Genomic DNA, 19405 nt, shown 5'->3' with positions numbered 1-19405 from the left:
TATATATATATTTTAAAAAGTACACCAAGTCAATGAAGTGATTCAGTACTACAACATTATCAATTCTTTCCTAATCTAAAAATTTAAGATTTTCCCATTGAAAATGCCAATCAAGTTTCTTGATAAAATTAATCTAAAGTTCATTTGGAAGAAAAAATTGCCAGTATAACAAGGACATTTTCAGATAGAAAAATTGTGTGGGGATTTGCCCTGGCAAATCTGAAGCATATTTTTGTAAAACTGGAATAATTCTGTGAGTTTCACGGACTACAATTAAACATCATGACACAATTTAACAAACTTCTGGCCAAATTAGACTGCATTTTCAAAAGCATGGGGAGAAAACTAGAATTTATCTAAAGAAGGGAATGCTATCAATTGGGCTGCTTCCATGTTAGAAATTTGGTCTGGGAAAATTCTGATGTTGTTTTGTTGTTGTTGTTTCACTTCAAGACCCAAGAAACAGACATTATTATTACTGTGTGTATATATGTGAATGCATGACCAATGTGATTCTGCAATCTGTATACTCAGAAAAATGAGATATTATATCCCATCTGATGCAAATGTATGATATGTCAAGGTCATTTTACTGTCATGTGTAACAAATTAAAACAAATAAAAAAATAAAAATGAAAACAAAAGACAGTGTATGCAGATGATGTTGCTCTTAAAAGTTTTTTAAAAATGTTTTCATCAGTGTCTTTGTATTGCCACAGAGCACTTTAGGGGATGTTTCAGCTGAGAGATAGAAAGAGAAATGGGCACATCAAGTTTGCATATCTTAAGGTAGTAGCAGTGTAGACAGAGAGGAAATAAAAAAATCAAGAATTATTCAGAAGGTAAAGTTACCTTGATGATCACTGTCCTATCAAGTAATCATGAAAGAAAGTTCAAGATAATTCATGAGTATTCAATTTTAAAAGAACTGGTGATAAAGAATAAAGGCGGGTGTATTTAGAGAGAAGATAATCAGCTTAGGAGCTGAGACTTCATTTTTAAGGAAAAATCTGCATTTCTATATATTTGACATATTTGGTAGAGTTGTTTTATGGATTTTATGTCAATTTCTCCTGGTTCCAACTCTTTGATTGTATAATACATTGAATTGAAGACATTTATCCTGGCTCACACAATGAGAATAGTGACAGAACCTGGATTAGAATCCAAAAGAAAAAAATCCTAACCCAGCAGATGACTTGCTGCCACATCCTGCCTCACCACTGGATGTTAAATCAGTGCTAATATTAATTTGATAACGTTTTGAAAATAATTGCATTTTCTATTAACAAAAATAGATTAACTACCATCTTATTCAATCCTCACAACTCTATTCCCTCCATACAGATGAGGAAACAAAACTTTATAGTAAAAAAAGTAACTTGTCCAAAACTCATATAGTTAGTAAATGTTAAACTTGAATCAGACTTGGAACTCCAAGTTATTTTCCCTAATGTTACCAGTTATAAGAAAAATGAAATTTTATACACACACACACACACACACACACACACACACACACCATTAGGGCTATTTTTATGAATTTATGCTAAATTTAACAAAGGTCTGTTACAGAATGTAAAAAATAAACAAAGTATACAAGCTTTGTGTATCCTATTCAAATCAGAATTTTAAAAACTGCTGACCTAATACACTTACCTTGACATCATAGATTACCTTTAATACTGTCCTTGCCCTGATATATTTGACCTCTATCCATAGAAAATGAAACACAACTCTAAGGATTGATTTTTAGATCTCTTTATTCAAAGTAAAAGATGAGCCAAAATCAAATTTCGGTCTGTCCAATATTTATGCTTGCAAGGGCAGTCTAGCAAGTGTCAACACCAGGGGTGTATTAGCATTATGGAAGATCAGCAGGTGTAGGGAGAAAGGCCATCTTCAATAAGACAGTGCCACCTGACAATGCACATAGCTTCAGAGACACACGCTTCCCAATACATACACGGTCCTCCTTCAGACTGCTGCTGTTTTATAACAGTATTCCTTGAGTTTACTTTCTAAAATGTAGAAAATTATTTGACTCCAGATTCCAGACATGTTCTTCCTATTCACAAACCAAAGCAATTTACCAATATGGTAGAAAGAAAAAATGGCTGGAAGCCAGGAGCCCTGGCTTCTTACTCCAGGTAACAAAGCAGAATGATTAAGAGCAAAGATTGACTCAGCTGCCAAGTCTAGCTCTACAACTTACTAGCTATGTGACAGTAGCCTTGCTACTGAACTTCTCTTTATGCCTCAGTTTTCCCATCTGTTAAATAAAGATATTAATTGTTGGACCTACGTCATAGAGTTCTTACTAGGATTAAGTAAATATTTATAAAGCGAAACAATGTTTGGCACAAAGTAAATGTTGGATGAATGTTTTCTGAAGCAAGCTGTGTGAGTTGCAGACAAGTCACTTAACTTGTCTGGACCTAGGTAACATTCTTTGTCATATGAAGTGATTGCACAACCTGTAAACTCTGCCAGCTTAAATCCTGATGAGTCAAATTTTCCAAACTGTCAAATAACATTTTTTTTCTGAATAGCTGGACAAATTTTGCTCCCAACATGTAGATTTCAAATAACTTATTGTGGGAATTATTAGAAGAGTAAACTGTATGATACAGTGGGAAAAGAGAAGTAAAGTCGAGGAAAAATCAAGATAAAGTCCTTGGAAATAAATTTTTGGAAGACTGAATTATGGAACCATAATGCTTTGAAGTTTGAACTTTGGAGGTGGTTTGATCTTATCAAATCCAGCTTCTTTCTAACCTGTGTGACCATTAACTTAGACTCTCTGAGCTTCACCATTTCCATATCAGTGCATACTTCCTGAATATTTAGAAATGAGTATTCATTCACATAAAGCATAAGACTTGGCACATAGTAACAATGTAGTAACTAATGTTCTAGCAGTGATAAAAAAAATAATAATGACCATGATGTTTATGGGGAAATCTAGTAATTTGATCACTAACTCTTCTATCAATTCATAAAAATCATTATAAACACAAAGGTTATATTAAATGAAAGGTATGAGGCTTGTCTCATCTTAATTCCTCTTTTTAGTTGTGAGGCTTACCACATTTAAACTTTATAAATGTAACAAAAAAGTTGAAAAAAATAATGTGCCATCACAACTTATCTCTTTCACTTTTAAATGCTTTATTTAAACACCCACAACTTAAAAAGTTTTCAAATGAAATTTTTAAATAGCCAATAAAACATGAAGTGATTTAGGTGATTTTGTTTTACATTAGAGAGAAGCAGAGCAATATTAATAACTCAAGGATGTATGGCTGCTCAGCAGTAGAATCTAGACCAAGTCCTGTCCAGACAGGACTTCATTTCTTTTGGTGTCATTATCAGTGTGGCTGCTGCAGCTTAAATAGAATTACTAACTATTTTGCAATTTGGCTGTATTTTAGTAGACAAGTAAATGTTTAAACTGTTTTTAAGGCCACCTATAAACAGTATATCAAATCAATAAGAATTATTTTAGAAGGAAAAAATATGATAAGGGTGTACTTTTATTTAAGTTCATTAGAACCTCATGAAAGTTCTAATGTTATCTGCTTGAATTTTGTTGCATTACCATTTTTGGCAAAATACTATTTTAAAATTAAATAATGTACAAAAGAACATAAAAATTATCCCAAAACTAGACACTTAGAAATAAACCAGTAATACTTTGGAAAGTATCAAAAAGTAGTTCTGTCTTCAAATCCATATATCCAATTGGGCATGGCAGCACATGCCTAAAATCCTAGCCACTTGGGAGGTTGATGCAGGACTATCTTAAACTCAAGGCCAGCCTGGACAAATTAGCAAGACTCTTTTCAAAATAAAAAATAAAAAAGGTCTTGGAATGTAACTCAGTAGTAAAGTGAATATGGTTTTACATGAGTTATATCACAGTACGTGGAATTCCTTAACATGTTTTTCTCTCAAAAATATGTTGTAGTACTCTTTTTTAGCTCAGTAAATGTGAACATAAATCATCATTTTCACTGCCATATTGTATTCGTTAGTACATATTAGCAAACCTTACTTACTCCATCACTGATGAACAATTAAAATATTTTAATGCAATTGCTTTTTGCAGGATATTATCTTCTCCCTCTAATTAAAAGTGGATAAAGAAAGTATTTTTAAAAATAAAAAATCCCATTTATACCAGCAAGTTTAAACATTTGATATGTCATATGCATAATATCTATTTAAATATATATTATTAATATCATCATTAGTAATTATTATTTGGTCCAAATTAAGGCAAGAGCAACTTTGAGGCAGGAAACCATTACCTATGACCTATTAAATAAATAGTATGTGTGTATATATATATATATATATATATATATATATATATATATCATATATATCTCCATGATATTGGCACTAAAGTGAGAAACAAATAATGGCCCTGAAATGCAGGTGTCAGGTGATGATTAATGATGTCTCGTTAATAATATCAAGGCACTGTGTAAAGGAGTTTCTGGGGGTCAGGGGGCACAGAGGGAGGTGGCCCATTGGTGCTCTTTTCAAAGCATGTGAATTGTTCCTCTCACACTATAGTGCATGGCTGTTCATGGCAGAGGAGGAGCACAAGGACATAGGCACGCAAGTCATAGAAGCCACATGGCCCCAACCATCCAGCAACTGATAACACAGAAGCTGGCATTTTGAGATCAACTGAGAAAGATGCTATTTAGAGGGTACTTCATGCAAGTAAGACAAGACTTGGGCGCCTAAGGCCCACATTGGGAGGTAAGAGCCGTATTGGGCTTTCTGAAGAAACTTCATGCTGGACCATAACTGAGAGTCTTCCCCTGTCTTGCCATGCCAACAAAGGGTTAAAGGTCATCACCTGCTCTCCTATGTTCAGTAAAAACAAATCAATAAATCCTGTGATCTTTTTCAGAAATTCCTGAATTAAGGAACAAATACAAATCAAACCTCTGGTACCTTGAAAGGACAAAATTTTTTTTAAAAAATGTACTTCCAAATGGTATGTTAACAAACATACTGTGACTTGGGTATGCTAATATTAGATAAGGGTCTCTTAATGTAAGACATCTGGAAGCTCCTGATGACTTAAACAGAATGGTCTGGTTTTGGTCATATAACATTTGCTTCAAACTATTTCTGTGTACTACAGAAAGAGGAAGTTCCCAGCCACACTATTTAATTAGTACCTAATTAAGAGCATCAACACGACAAGTGATGCAGGTTCTGGCCCCAGTGTTTGTACCTGGATGTGGGTAAACAATTCTAGTGAGTCTTGGCCGTCTGACAGCTCTCAGCTGTCATTGGCACTATAGAGTCCAGGGAGGTGCTGATGCTGCTTGGCAAGTGCACACGAGCAAACATTCAAAGCAGTTGGAGAAGACCAATCACACCAAGGGAACCCCTGAATAGAAAATATGGGAGTCTGGGTACAGCAGCAAACCCACATACCCACATATATGTGCTTCCTACTGAACCTAGTCATTCTTCCAGACACTTGAAAGGGTTAACAAACTTCTTCCATACTGAACCAAGGAGTCAGCTATTCCAAGAGTATCTTTAAGAATATTGTTTGCCCAGGTAGAATCAGTTCTACTGCCAAAAACCAAATATTCATTTAATGCAAGCAAAATTCTCAATGAATCGCAATTATCAAATTGACTTGCCCCTGGGGAGCAATCTGCCTTATGCCCAAACACTGAGGGAATAATATCTGTATGATACTTGCAAATAGATCTGAGATTGTTCATTTTTTTTTATTAAATGTAACCGATACAGAAAAATTGTTCCCATTTATGGGGTACTGTGTGATATTTCAATACAGGCATATATTGTGTAATGCTTAAATCAGGTTAAACATGTATCTCCTCAAAGATTTATTTCTTGGTGGTAAAAATATTCAAAATTCTTTCTTCCAACTTTTTGAAATATATGATTGTTAATTTTTTTTTAACTAGGCAACTTTTTTAAAAAAGAAAAACTGGGTGACTAAGCTTCTTATTCTTTCTTAGGCCCTAACCAACCATGTGACCTTGGACTAGCCATTGAACCTTTCTGGACTTCACTTTCTTTACCTATAAAATTAGAGAATTCACCCAAGAGTTTCCTATGGGCTTTTCCAGTTCTAAAATATGATTTGGTGCTGCATATTTATATAGTATATTCCTTCTGTAGATTTAAAGATCTCTCAAGAGACTCTCATTAGTATTCTCAATATTGCTGTGAGGCAGGTATGTGGCAAGGTTTATTATCCCCATTTTTTAATAAAAGACACAATGAGACACTTTGCTGACATAGCACTCTTGACCAAGTAAGGACTAGAAGTTGGGTGTCCTGATACTTATCAAGAACTCTGTTAAACCACTTTGCTACTAAACTAAATGGAAAGTCTCAGATGAATAAAATATTTTGTGCTCATGGGGGCAAAAATATAGTTTGATCATCTTGCAGAGATGTAATGGTTTAAAACAATGATCTCCAAATGATAGCCCATACACTATTCCAGGTGGTTTATTCAGTTCTCATTGACATATTCCTATGCATATTTTCTCTTTTCTGATAAAATGTCAAAATGTGAATCTACTAAAGTGGGAGAGTATTAAAAATGTGTACAGGAAAAAAAAAGAATGTCTGAAGTAGTAATCATTAAATTTGCAATGGAAAGTCTTCAGATAATAAACTATATAATTCAGATTAATATACAGAAATTAGAGCTAACACTCAAGCATCTCTATCAATGTAATGAGATTATCATCTAAGAAATAATTCAATTTTCAGTAATAGTATATATACATCAAGACTGATAAAGAGTGTAAGATTTTACCCTACTTATGGCAACGTAACCCGTTAGCCTGCCATAGTTTCATGAATGCTCATAGAAAATCTGATGCTCAAGTCAGAATTAAAGGATGTTATTACTATAAGTTATAGCAATAGCCAGAGTAACGTTATTTTTGCTTTGGTTTCTCAAGCCCTAGTTTCCACAGGGTGATGCTAAAAAAAAAAAAAAAAAAAAAAAAAGGCAGGTGACCACTGCATACATAGGATGTTGAGCTTAGAGATCTTGAATCATTTATTGTAATGGAAAGTAAGCATTCTGCCTTTTTCTCCTGAGGGAGACACTATCTCTATCATCTAAGGCAGTTGACTATATCAACATGCCTGAAAAGATAGCCCAGGATAAAATCAATAAATGCCTCAGTGGAGACATTTTGTGTTTCTCCAAAAGTGGAGAAACACAAAAGACTCATGGAGAAAAATTCCTGACAATATTTTCCAATTTTTATTTGACTGTCTATGTATCTGTTGTACTAAAGATTCTTATGTCCTTATAGTAGGCTGTTTTTCATTACTATAACAAAATACCTGAGGCAAACTAACTTCATAAAGAGTTTTATTTAGCTCATAGTTTTGAAGGTTGATAGTCCAAGATGGAGCAGCCTCATCAATTCAGTCTCTGGTGAGGACCTCATGGCATCATGGCAGTAGCACATGTGGGAGCAGAAGATCATATCATCAAGAGGAAACCAGAGAGAAACTAAGGGGTCAGGATCTAGCTTTTACAAAAGCTCCAGGATCCCACAAAAGCTACCTTAATCACTTCCAAGGGAAGCACCACCCCTAATTTCCGATTAGGCCTTGCCTCTTAAAGGTGCCATCACCCCTCACGTCACCAAGCAGGAGAACAACCAACCCTCCAACTTGTGAATTCTTGAGGGACACACATTCAAACCATAGCAGTGTTCACAGTGAATAATGTAAAAATACTGATGAAAACCAGGACATGAAAACCAGCCTGCACTCTTGCTGGATATGTCTGGTTTCTGTCTCCATCCTAAAATTTCAGTGAATTACAAGCAGATACACTAACTTTTTGGTTCACACCTAGCTGTCTTCCTTTCACTCCCCTCCACTTGTGAAAATGGAAGCCACACACATGCCAGGGAACACGTGCACTGCATAGTCTTGTGAGCAAGTAAAGTCCTGGAATTGCTCCGTGCTCTATAGGGGACCTGGGCTTGGTCTGTTGATGTTCCTTGTGGCTCAGCTTTCTCATCTGTAAAATAAAGGTGATAACACTATCACAGACTCGGGAGAGGATTAAAATAATTCATATATAGAAAGCACTTAAAACAGGGCCTGGCACATAGACATCTGATAAAGGAAATTTCTCCAGCTAATATGGGAAAGTTTGTTTATCAACAAACAGACTGCAGAATACCTTACTTAATTGTGACCCAAGTTAGTAGTGCTATTGCTAAAACAGATGACATTAAGAGAAACAGGTAGATAATGAACAGCACACATTTTTTTGGAACCTGCCTATAGTTTGCTTTTACCAATGGGGCAGGGTATGCAGGGGGAGAGGGGGATTTGATCTAGCTCTCACATTAAAAAAGAAAACGACTGCAGAACTGTTTGACATATCAGATGTATCTCATCAATTATTTAATAAGCATTTTTTCTCCCATGCTCAAGATTTAACATAAAATTGCTAATTTTGTTTCTTAAAAAGATTATGAGATTAAGATTGGTCAGCTGTAACCTTCCCTCTGTACAGAGAAAGTTTGGTTTCACGGAAATATAAATTGTTATCTTAAGTGGACATATGAAGGTCTTTCAAAGTGGTACAACGAAGAGTTCCATACAAACATATATAGAACAACAAGAAGTAAATAAATGGCAATGACATTTTTTAAATGACATTTTAAAATATTTAAAGGGACTGCAAGAACGATAAGTGCATCTCGTGTGCAACTGTCTTTGAAGTTCTAATCTCAGTTCATGCCACTAAATCATCAAGGAAGATTATTTTTAACTTGTTATGTAAAGGTTTTAGAAAAAAAAAAACCAAGGAGCTCTCTCTGAGTATGAAATGTCAAACAGAAAGAAGTTTTTGTACAGTCTGGGTGTACGAAGGTGATATATGGATGGAACAGAGAGAATTAATTTATCCTACAATTTTCCAAAAGAATATGAAAAGATTTACAGAATGGGAATGAATGACGCATTTTCCTAAACATCTTTGAGATGCTTTGTAGGTGGAATATTTTGTGTGGCTAACCCACAGTGCAGATTTGACCATTTAACAAAACATCCTTACTGAAACTAGATGTGAATTTGCTAACAAGTCCCTCTGGGAAGAACACCAGTCCCTGAAGTTCCAGAGAGGAGCTTGAACACCAGCCAGAGGAAGGACTCCACGGGCCTAGTGAACCCACTCTTTTTCCTCTATTCCCTTCTTTCCCACCTTTCTTTGCATTTTCCTCTTGTCTTTTCTCTCAAGTACACATGTGGACCCTTGTGTGTTTACCTTTCTTAATCTAATCTCTTTGTCTAAAATTTAAATTTCCATGGGGTCCTTCCTGACTCTAAAATAAATGTTAATATGTATAATATGAAATGTACCCCTCTACCCCCCCCACCACCACACTGAATTTGTCAAGTCATTGGGCAACATTTTGATGACAAACATTCCTCTACTTAGGGGTCAGCATGAATTCCCTCTCTCTCTCAAGAGAGTGAATTGTGCACTGTACTAAAGTAGTACACTGTCCACCTTCCTTTAATCATATCTTCAATTTTTTTTATTTCTATAATAGGAAACATAAATGGTGCCATCTCTGCAGTTGGGGAGAAAACGAAAAGATCCAAATTTCTCTCACTCTTTAATGTGGGTGAGCCATGATCTACTTGTTAAAATTCTTGGATTGCTAATAAAAGTCATAATATACCAAATGGTGGTAATTTGGATGAAACAAGCATATCAATCATTGAGGAATGGGCTCATGGCTCTTTATCTGGGCAGAATCATTAAGTAGAATTTATGATATATAATGTATACTATTAAGCAGCTTCCATTAAACTTGCCTGCCAAACTCATTCTATACGGAGGGACATTTCGAAGAACAAGACGTATGCAAGAGCGCCACCTATAGTAAAACTTCCACATTTATTTTACAATGCTAAAAACCCCGATATTTTAAAGCAGAAAACTTATAAGAAAAATATCCAAGAAATGAGATGCCTGGTTTAATTGATAAGCCCAAATCATCTAAAAAATTTTACAAAATTCATTGTAATAAAAAATAAATATTCGAAGATTTTTCTGGCTAAGGGGGGAAAAGCTCTCATTTTGCAGACAATTTGAAACCGCAGGAATAGCATTTCTCATTTAAAAAAAATGTTAAATAAATAACTGGCAAAATTGTTACAGTGTTTGCCATTCTTATACCAGTCTTTGTTTTTCTGTATGTTAACTGTGCTCTTAGCAATCTTCTTTCTTTGAAACCTGAAAGCAAGAGCCATTTAGTGTACAAATACATAAACTTCTTTCTATTTATTGTTTTTAGAAGATGCATCACCCAAATAATTTACTTCAGCACAAATATAAATTCAATAAAGAATGCCAAGAAAATGGTGACCAGTACTACTCCTGTGAAATGTCCTTTAGGAGTTGATGTCCACAGAAATTTAGTCTTAAATACTTGGTACTTTGACCTAAACGCTAATTATGAGGGAGTTGAGCCAAAAAGTGAGATGAATAAAAAGAAAGTTCATTGGTATGGCAGAGATAGTTGCCAGAAACAGCTTACAAATCATGAGTCTACGCAGAGATGAAAAGTGGAGTCTAAATTATTATTCGACTAGGTCCTTAAATCAATGGAGAGCAAAAAGTGATTACAATGGACCTTTAATTTTCAACTCTAAAAAGTCAACATGGTAGCATGTTTAACAGTGTTTTACTGCAGGCCGTTAACAGAGCCCTTGACTTTTTCATTTCCAAAAGCAGTACAGATTTTTCTTGGTGTTTTGTTAACATCGGCCACAATCCATCCATGCTGCAGATCACAGAGGAGGCTGCTCAAGCTCTCTGGCCAATCATGGGTTAGCCAGAAGTGGACCAGGAAAGGATGATGCCCTCAGGTACCCCTCATTATCTCACGCTCTGGGTCCTCTGGCTTTTAGTGGTCCCATTGTTCCCTTTGGTCTGTTGGATTTAAGTAGATTCAGTTGCCCATCAAGCAAAGTGCCAAACAGAGAGCGCTGCACACTGCCGTCCTCTGCAGAGCACCAGGAGCCGGGACAGCAGCCACTTTCCCACGGTGCACTGCGACAGTGCTTCATCTCGGCCCTGGGAGGCCCACTTCTCAGGATGAGAGGATAATTCACTCGCTATAGCCCATTCAATCTTCAGCCTCTCGGCTGACGCTGCCAACAGAAGTGCCAATTAATGCCAATTACAATGGTGACTTTTCTGATATGGGCACCTACTCATATAGGCCATCAAACAGCCATCATATATTAATGACTGTCAGTCATTACCAATATGGGCCAAGTATGAACTAGTGACCTAGAGGAGAACTGCTCTTTATCCTACTTCCAACTCCCTGAACCGTCCAATTCCCCTCCCCCTTTCTTGGCCAATGTTCTTAATTATAGTTTTGTACCTGAATAATGAATGTGCTACATTTTGACAGTGACAATTGCTGAAACTGTGACAGCAGAAGTGCAGCTCCTGTCTGCCATTTAGCAATCCCTGTCACAGCCTTCAGGCCAGAGAGGTCCAGTTCAGACCTTCAGGGGGCACTATTATTTCTTTTGTCATGTAATCGGGTGCATTTTCTATTTGTCTTTACTACTCCTAAGAAATAAGGAGAGCATTTTTATGCAGATAAATGTGTCATGGACGTCTATGTAGATGCTGCCAGTAGTCCTTTCTTATCTGCTTATTATTTCCTATAGCCTCATGAGTCAGAAACTCCCCCTTACAATTAAATACGCTGCAAATTAATCCGAAAGTGCACCTTTTGGTTTCAAAAAAGGAGAGCAACTCATACACAACAAACACTCCAAATGATAGAAACATGTCAAGTTCCTTTTGTAAACATATACCTTAAACCTTTCTTTCCTTGAAAATCATCTGAACCCAATCTGGGATGTGAAGTCTGAAATGATTGGTCACTGCCTGCTGATGGGGCACTATTATATTTTGGAATTTGGAAGTCCCTGAGACTGAAGTCATTTAATTCTCAGGATACCCAATAACCAACAGTGGTCCCTAGAATTTGTTTCAAATTTGTATTATTTCTAACTTGGGGGTAGAAGTATTTAGGAGGTAAATGGACTAAACCCCTCAAAACTGCTGTACAAAATCCACAGTAGTCCATGAATCTTTAGAGATGTCAAGTCATGCCAAGTTACCGTAGAGTAAAATGGGACAGGCCACATCCAATACTAAATAGAGGTGACAGAAAACACTCTGCTTTCCATTCTTGCTCAATAATGCTGATCCATAAAGAAAGGAGACTGGGAGGTAACAAACACAGGACACACTTTTTCTTGAACATTCCTAGTACATGAATCCCTAAGGCTGCCATCTAAGAATATAAATAAAACACAATGAGATTATTAATTTTATCAGTGGCCATTCACTGAAGTCAACTGAGAGTTTTACTTACATTAAATGCTATTTCATCTCCACAGTGGGTATTAGTATTCCATTTAGTGGATGAATAAACTGAGGCTCAACAAAATTCAGCAAGTTGCCCAAATATGCCAAGTTTCAGCTGGGATCTGGACCCATGATCTCAAACTCGAAAGCCAGAAACCCTGTTCCTCAATAAGATCTTTATTCCCATACCTTTCTTTCTATATTTGTTTGGGGAAGGTGTTTCCTAAATACACGAAGGAGTTCATCCTTGACTCAAGGGAATAACAGGTAGAAGAGGGTGTGGAAAAATAGTTTTAAAGCATCAGCCTTAAGAGAAAATATTAAAAATATGCTGAAATGCCTCTTCACTTCAATGGCCTATTTCAAGTGTCCTAAACCTTTCCTACATTTAAGAAGAAGATTGGGGGGCGGAGGACACAGTGAACAGATGACTCAAGTCTAGAAAAATAAATAAATAAAAATCTGCTGTTCAAAAGAGTTTCTCCATCAACTACAGAAGAAATTCCCTCAAAGACATAATAGTCCCTGGGTTTTGAAAAATACATGTTGAACTGTCCCTTCTGCCCTAGTAGATAGGCTTAGGTATAGTGTTTCCTTCACATGAAGCATTAAGACTCAAGAATTCCTCCGAGTACTATATGAAATAGATCTGAACTATTAGAAATAATTCTGGGGATAAACTTGTCCTAAGACTGAAACTCTAATCTTGGATGAGACAAATCTTCAAAGGGCATGGCACCATCCCAATACGAAGCCATTTGGGACCAAATGCAAGGAAGGTATCCTGGAAGTTAAGCAATTTTAAGATCATAGTAAGGAATCCTTTAGAATAATAGATAATAAAATTGTTCAGGGGTTGAATGCAAATTCCCAAAGGATTAAAGGAAATTTTAAAAGTTAGTGATTTCAGGAAATCTGACTTGGAAGAAATGTGCCACATTCAGAGAAATTCACTAATTGAAAATGCACTACTGAAAAGTAAGTATTATTTGATGGAACAGCTGAAACCGAATAGTTTCTGAGTCCAGGGAAGACTTGGATTGCAATTTCAACAATTTCTGACAACTTCTCTACAGAAATGACTGAGGATATCTTTAAAAAGGACAAAAATGTAAAAATGTTCCATTCTTAAAGCCAGACAGGTAAATATGCAAGACAAGAAAGAAACAAAGCATCAGGGTGGGCATTTCAAAGAACAGTAGGAACTGATGAAAACATCGAGAATGAAAAAGAACACTAAATAAAGATGTGAAACAAACTAAATGTAGGACAAAAATTAAAGTGTGAAGATGGAGTCGTGTGCATACGTCTTCTCTGTCCTGATTCTCATATTAAAGCTAGCAATTCATCTTCTTTTAAAAGGTTAAAGCCCTTCCCCTACTTAACTAATCTTCTCTGAAAGCTTTTTTCTCCTGTGCTTACATTTTTCTTTCTAGATTTGACGGTATTTTCCTTTCTCTGACTACATTTGGAATGCTACTATTTCAACTTTCAAACAGTTTGTATGCAAGATGTTGTTTTGTGTAAAGAAGGGGAAAGATTGACAAATCTAAACCAAACAGGGAAGAATTATAAATATTTTGCTTCACTATTGCAGCTTTCTCCATATGCCTCAAATAAAACATTTCCAATCAAGCTCCACTTCTGCAAAAAGCTTACCAACAAAATCCGTCTTTATTTGTAAGTAACATGTGTAAATGTAATTAGCTTTTTTAAAAGAAACAACTGAAATATGATGTTTATAGAAAGGAACTGGATATTTTTTCATTTTTTATTTATTTATTTATTTATTTATTTGCGAATGAAATCTGAAACTGCACAGGCTATTGACAGACTGATGGCTGGGTCGGTTGCCAGAAACTGGTTAGGAAGTCGGTATGAAGGTCACTAATTTCATTCTGTTTTATTTCAACAGGACCTTGAAACAAAGAACACAGCCTTAAATAGATGGTGAGGAGGGATGGGTTATTAAACAACTGCTTTACTATCGGTTCTGTGTGATTTCTAAGGTGGTTTTCACCAACATATATATTCTAAATTTGATCGTAAACGTAAAATGGGAATAAGGGAAGGAAATAATATTTGTAGCAGTGACAGATTTTCATTTTGCAATGTTCTTTGCATTTTTCTTTCTGTTTCCCTAAATTATTAAAATCTGAAACAAATCAGCTACTGGTTTTGTTGTGTGTGTGTGTGTGTGTGTGTGTGTGTGTGTTTTAACAGATGTCTAGGCTATGAAGAAGGTTTTCTTTGAGATATTTCTATACTTTCTCCACCTATTTCAGTTGATTTCAGATACTCTCTTTTGTTTTGTCAACTTCATTTTTCTCATGAACAATGGGATTACACTAAAGTAACACACTTCCTTATAACAGTTACTTGTAAAATATTTTTCAATAAAATCACCTCATTTGGAGAAGGGAAAGAATACCTATATCAAGAATATCATGCTTGATAAAAGTAACAGTGAAAAATATTTGCTTCATTTTTGTCTTTTATTAGAGAAAATGACTAAATAAACTCATAAATGTTTTGAATGATGTAGCGTACATAAAATTAATTATTCACTGTAGAATTATAGTTGAAAGAGGTTTCCTTGAAATCTAAATATAAAACCCTAGAATTTGTTCTTAGTTCTTATTATGGTTTAGATGTGGTGTCCCTCAGAAGCTCATGTGTGAGACAATGCAAGAAGTTTGGAGGAGAAATGATTGGGTTATAGCCTTAACCTAATCAGTGGATTAATCCCTGGTGGGGTTAACTAAGTGGTAACTGGAGGCAGGTGGAGAGTGGCTGGAGGAAGGTTCACTGGGGGCATGGCTATGGGGTATATATATATTTTGTTTCTGGCCAGGGGAGGCTCTCTCTGCTTCCTGATCACCATGTGAGCTACTTCCCTGTGCCACACTCTTCTGCCGTGTTGTTCCTGCCTCACCTCAAACCCTGAGGAATAGAGCTGGCTGTCTATAGATTGTGACCTCTAAAACCGTGAGTCCTTAAGTAAACTTTTCCTCCTCTACAGTTGTTCTGGTTGGGTCTTTTAGTCACAGCAGTGTGGGGAGGGGGGAGGGGGCTGACTAAAACAGTTCTTAAAAAAAAAAAATCACATTTTCCTAACAATTTATTTTAAAGTATACATTATAACACATGTACACATGCACACACACTCACAGACTTAGTATAAGCCTACTAAATACTACAAGAAGAAATTAATGGGAAAAGTAAAATAATCAAAAAAGAAAGAAATTCTAAAGTACCCCAAAAATAGATGTAAATTTAAAAAAAAAAAATGAACATAAATACCAAACACAACCCCAAAGTCCCATTAGTGTGAGGTTGTTACACATTTCTTGTTACTTGAATTACCACCAGACCTTTGTAGTGCCATGAGCCCTCCACCCACCCTGCAGTGATATGAGGCCCAGGACCAATCCTTCAGAGGCAATTCACCCAAGTCAAGCTCTAAAAATAGGGTCCACTGACCCAGGATGGAAAAAAGACCACATTTATTTCCCCCTTTGGCTACAAAAACTCTTTTGTTCCCAAACCACCAATCAGGATGGATATTATCTGGTGTTGAGGACTGAATGTGTCCTCCCAAATTTATATGATAAAACCCTAATCCCTAGTGTGATGGTATTTGGAGGTGGAGCCTTTGGAGGTCATTAGATCCTACAGGTAAAGCCCTTAAAATGGAATTAGTGCCCTTATATGAAGAAACGGAAGAGACCTTGTCTCATATTCTCCATCCCTTCTTGAGAGATCCCAGCAAGGAGACAGTTGTCCAATTGTCTGTGAGCCAGGAAGAGGCCCCTCACCTGAACCAAATTCTGTTGGCACCTTTGTTTCTGTTCCAACCTCTAGAACTGTAAGAAGTAAAGGTGAGTTGCTAGAGCCACCAGTCTATAGTATTCTTTCCACCTCCACCTGCCCCCAGTACTAGGGATTGAACCCAGGGGTGCTCTACTGCTGAGCAACATCCCCAGTCCTTTTTGAGACAAAGTCTCACTAAGTTGCTTAGTGCCTCACTAAGTTGCCTGGGCTGGCCTCAAACTTGTGATCCCCCTGCCTCAACCTCCCAAATTACTAGGATTACAGGTATATACCACCATGCCCAGCCCCACAATATTCTTGATATAGTAGCCCAAACTAACACACCTGATTTGACAAACCAGTCATGAGCTAATTTTTCACATACCTACAGTAACTCCCCAACACTTTTTCAAATACTAGATGAAATTTCCCTCCTCACAGCAGCAAGTCCCACATATACTATGTTTTTTTTCCTACTAAATGACTAACAGGAAGGAAGTCTATACAGCATGGATATCCTGGACAAAGAGATGATTCCTGTCCTAGATGGGACCACATGAGATTTCATCATGCTGCTCAAAATGGTGCTCGATCGAAAACATACAGACTGTATGTTTCTGAGATTTTCCATTTAATAATTTTAGACTACAGATAAGTGACACCATGGAAAATAAAATTGTAGATAAGGAGAGACTATTACACATTCCAGCAATTCCTCTGACACAGCTCTGCCTCTCTGCTTACATAGCTGGCAGATCTAAAAGGTTCTTGGCATCACCCTTGCCATGTAAGTGGGTGGGTATATGTCAGTGCCCTTGGCTTTTTACGCTGATGACTTTTTGTACTGATCCCAGTGTAATCACATGCCTTTTCTGCTCCCTCTCTGTCCCCTGTTGTCCTGACTCACCTACCAAAGCCAAACTCCATACTGGCCCCACCAAGGGGGTTCATGCCTCAGAGACAGTAGCAAGAGAACATCTGAGCCAGACCTGTGTACACAACTTTGACCATCTTACTTCTTCTGGCTCTTACATTTTTTTGTGAACCACCTAAAGTAAGGACAAGCACTTCTCCATGCTATCTATAGAGTGCCACATCTCTTAGGTTCTCCCCTCCTGTACCCTAAACTTTGCTTGCTTCTAAAATACATTTTCATATTATCCTAAGGACATTCCATGATCAACTTCCCTCATCATCTAATCCTCAAAGGTAAACACACACTGTAGCCTTCATAAGTCTGGGGTACACAAAGCAATTCTTCCTTTTATTTCCTCCCACTAATCAGCTATTAGATTGCATGTTTTACATAGGAATTTCAATCAACTAGTCATGCAAATGTTCTTTCTTACAAAAAAATTGCCCCTACTGTGGGGGAAAAATTATTAAAAAATTTAAAGGATCCCAACATTAAACAGTTTCTGCCTTCTTTGGAAATTTACACACACACAGGGAATGGTAACAGTGGTAGTGACTGGAATTTATAATCAGAGCTGATAATCTCTTAAACTCTTCATTTGTTGTACATTAACTTCACAAAAGAACATTACAGTGAAACTGCATCTTCATGATTTTAACATATGAGGCATTAGCTTACATATCTTGCTTTTCAGAATTTCTGATTAAATGTTTTAATTTAAATGGAAAATAATATTTAATGTAATATCTAGCCTAAAGTGTCCCTGAAGCTTCAATTGCAAACAATCATAATAAAGAATGTTCTTGTTTAATCTACAAAATAAGTACATTTGATTTTAATTACTTGGATAATGACCAAGCAAGTACATCAGGCACATCCCTTCCAAGAGATAATGAAAGACACAGAGGAGCAAACAATATTCCTGCGAGCAGACCGAACAGACCATCACATTCTGACTCTAAGGATGACTCCACTAATGAAAATCTGTCTTTGCAAATGACTCATCTTCTGAAGACTGTTCTGAAGATGTTGGAAATCAGAAGGATGCATGTGAAAATGAAATTAATCAATATGAAGATGGAGAACAGCAGTCTATCACAGAAGGGCTGTTTGATAATAATGAAATTGAGGAAACAGTCAGTGGTAGAGAAACAAATGAAAGCACAGGAAATGTCAATGATAATAATGAATAAGTAACTGATTCTAGAAATTCAACAGGAAGAGTTAGCAAACAAAGACAAAATATCACACGTATAAATGACAAAGGCATGAAACCAGGATTACTTTTACATTCTCTCCAAGTTTCTAAAGATATGAAAACACTGATGGGGTAGGAAATTTAGCAGAAAGAGGTATCCACAATTTCCAGAACTTCACATCAGTAGTAAAGCTACAAACGTGACCATTTAGACTAAAGCAATGGTGCACAGCAGCAATGGGAGGTAACTCTAGAAAGTTCTACTGATTTCCAGGAGGTGTTTGGAAATGTCAGTTTGAATCCTCTTGTTTCTTGTTTAACTGACCTTTTTTTTTTTTTTTTAATCACCATGCTCCACAGTCCTACTGAGGTCCACTTTAGTCTGTCACAACAGTATGACAGTTCTGTCTTTCTGTCTTTAGCTGCTCTAAATTCATTTTTTAAAGTGTAGATTTTTCTTTGTCTCCATTGTGTGTTGCTTATCAACTTCAATTCCTTCACGAATGCCATTATCGGTAGTACCAGTGGTAAATTCACACAACCATGTTATGGTACCTGGAAGAATTATGGTTCCCCTGAGTATTTGAAGGGCAAATGCCTTTGGCTCTGCTGTGCATGCTGTCTAGAAGATTCCTGGCTACTGTGCAAATAATCCATTCTCTATACCATAAATATCCCCTTTTCTCACCACAAAACTCCACACTCCAAAAGAATTGTTTGAAATCAAGTCTGCTTAACCTAATAAGCAATTATTTAACTCGGTTAAGTCCTCTAAATATTAGGCAAGCCAACCAACAATTCATATTTGTTCATCTTTTCTTCTTCTTCATAGACTAGGTTTTTGTTTATTTGTTTAGATTTTTTTCTGCAAATCCAACACATTATGTGTGGATGTTATTTCTTCTTGTCCTATAACTTATCAGTAAGGTTTTCCTCAGGTTGGACCATCCTCAATCAGCATTTAATAAGTACTGAGTGTTAAAAAGTTAAAGGAAATTACATTGAATCT

This window comes from Marmota monax, unplaced genomic scaffold (assembly GCF_021218885.2).
Source record: "Marmota monax isolate L192 unplaced genomic scaffold, Marmota_monax_Labrador192_F-V1.1 WCK01_AAM20220418_F8-fsc00137, whole genome shotgun sequence".
NCBI classification, from domain to species: Eukaryota; Metazoa; Chordata; class Mammalia; order Rodentia; family Sciuridae; genus Marmota; species Marmota monax.
The sequence above is the reverse complement of the archived record's forward strand: the minus strand, read 5'-3'. Positions refer to the sequence as shown.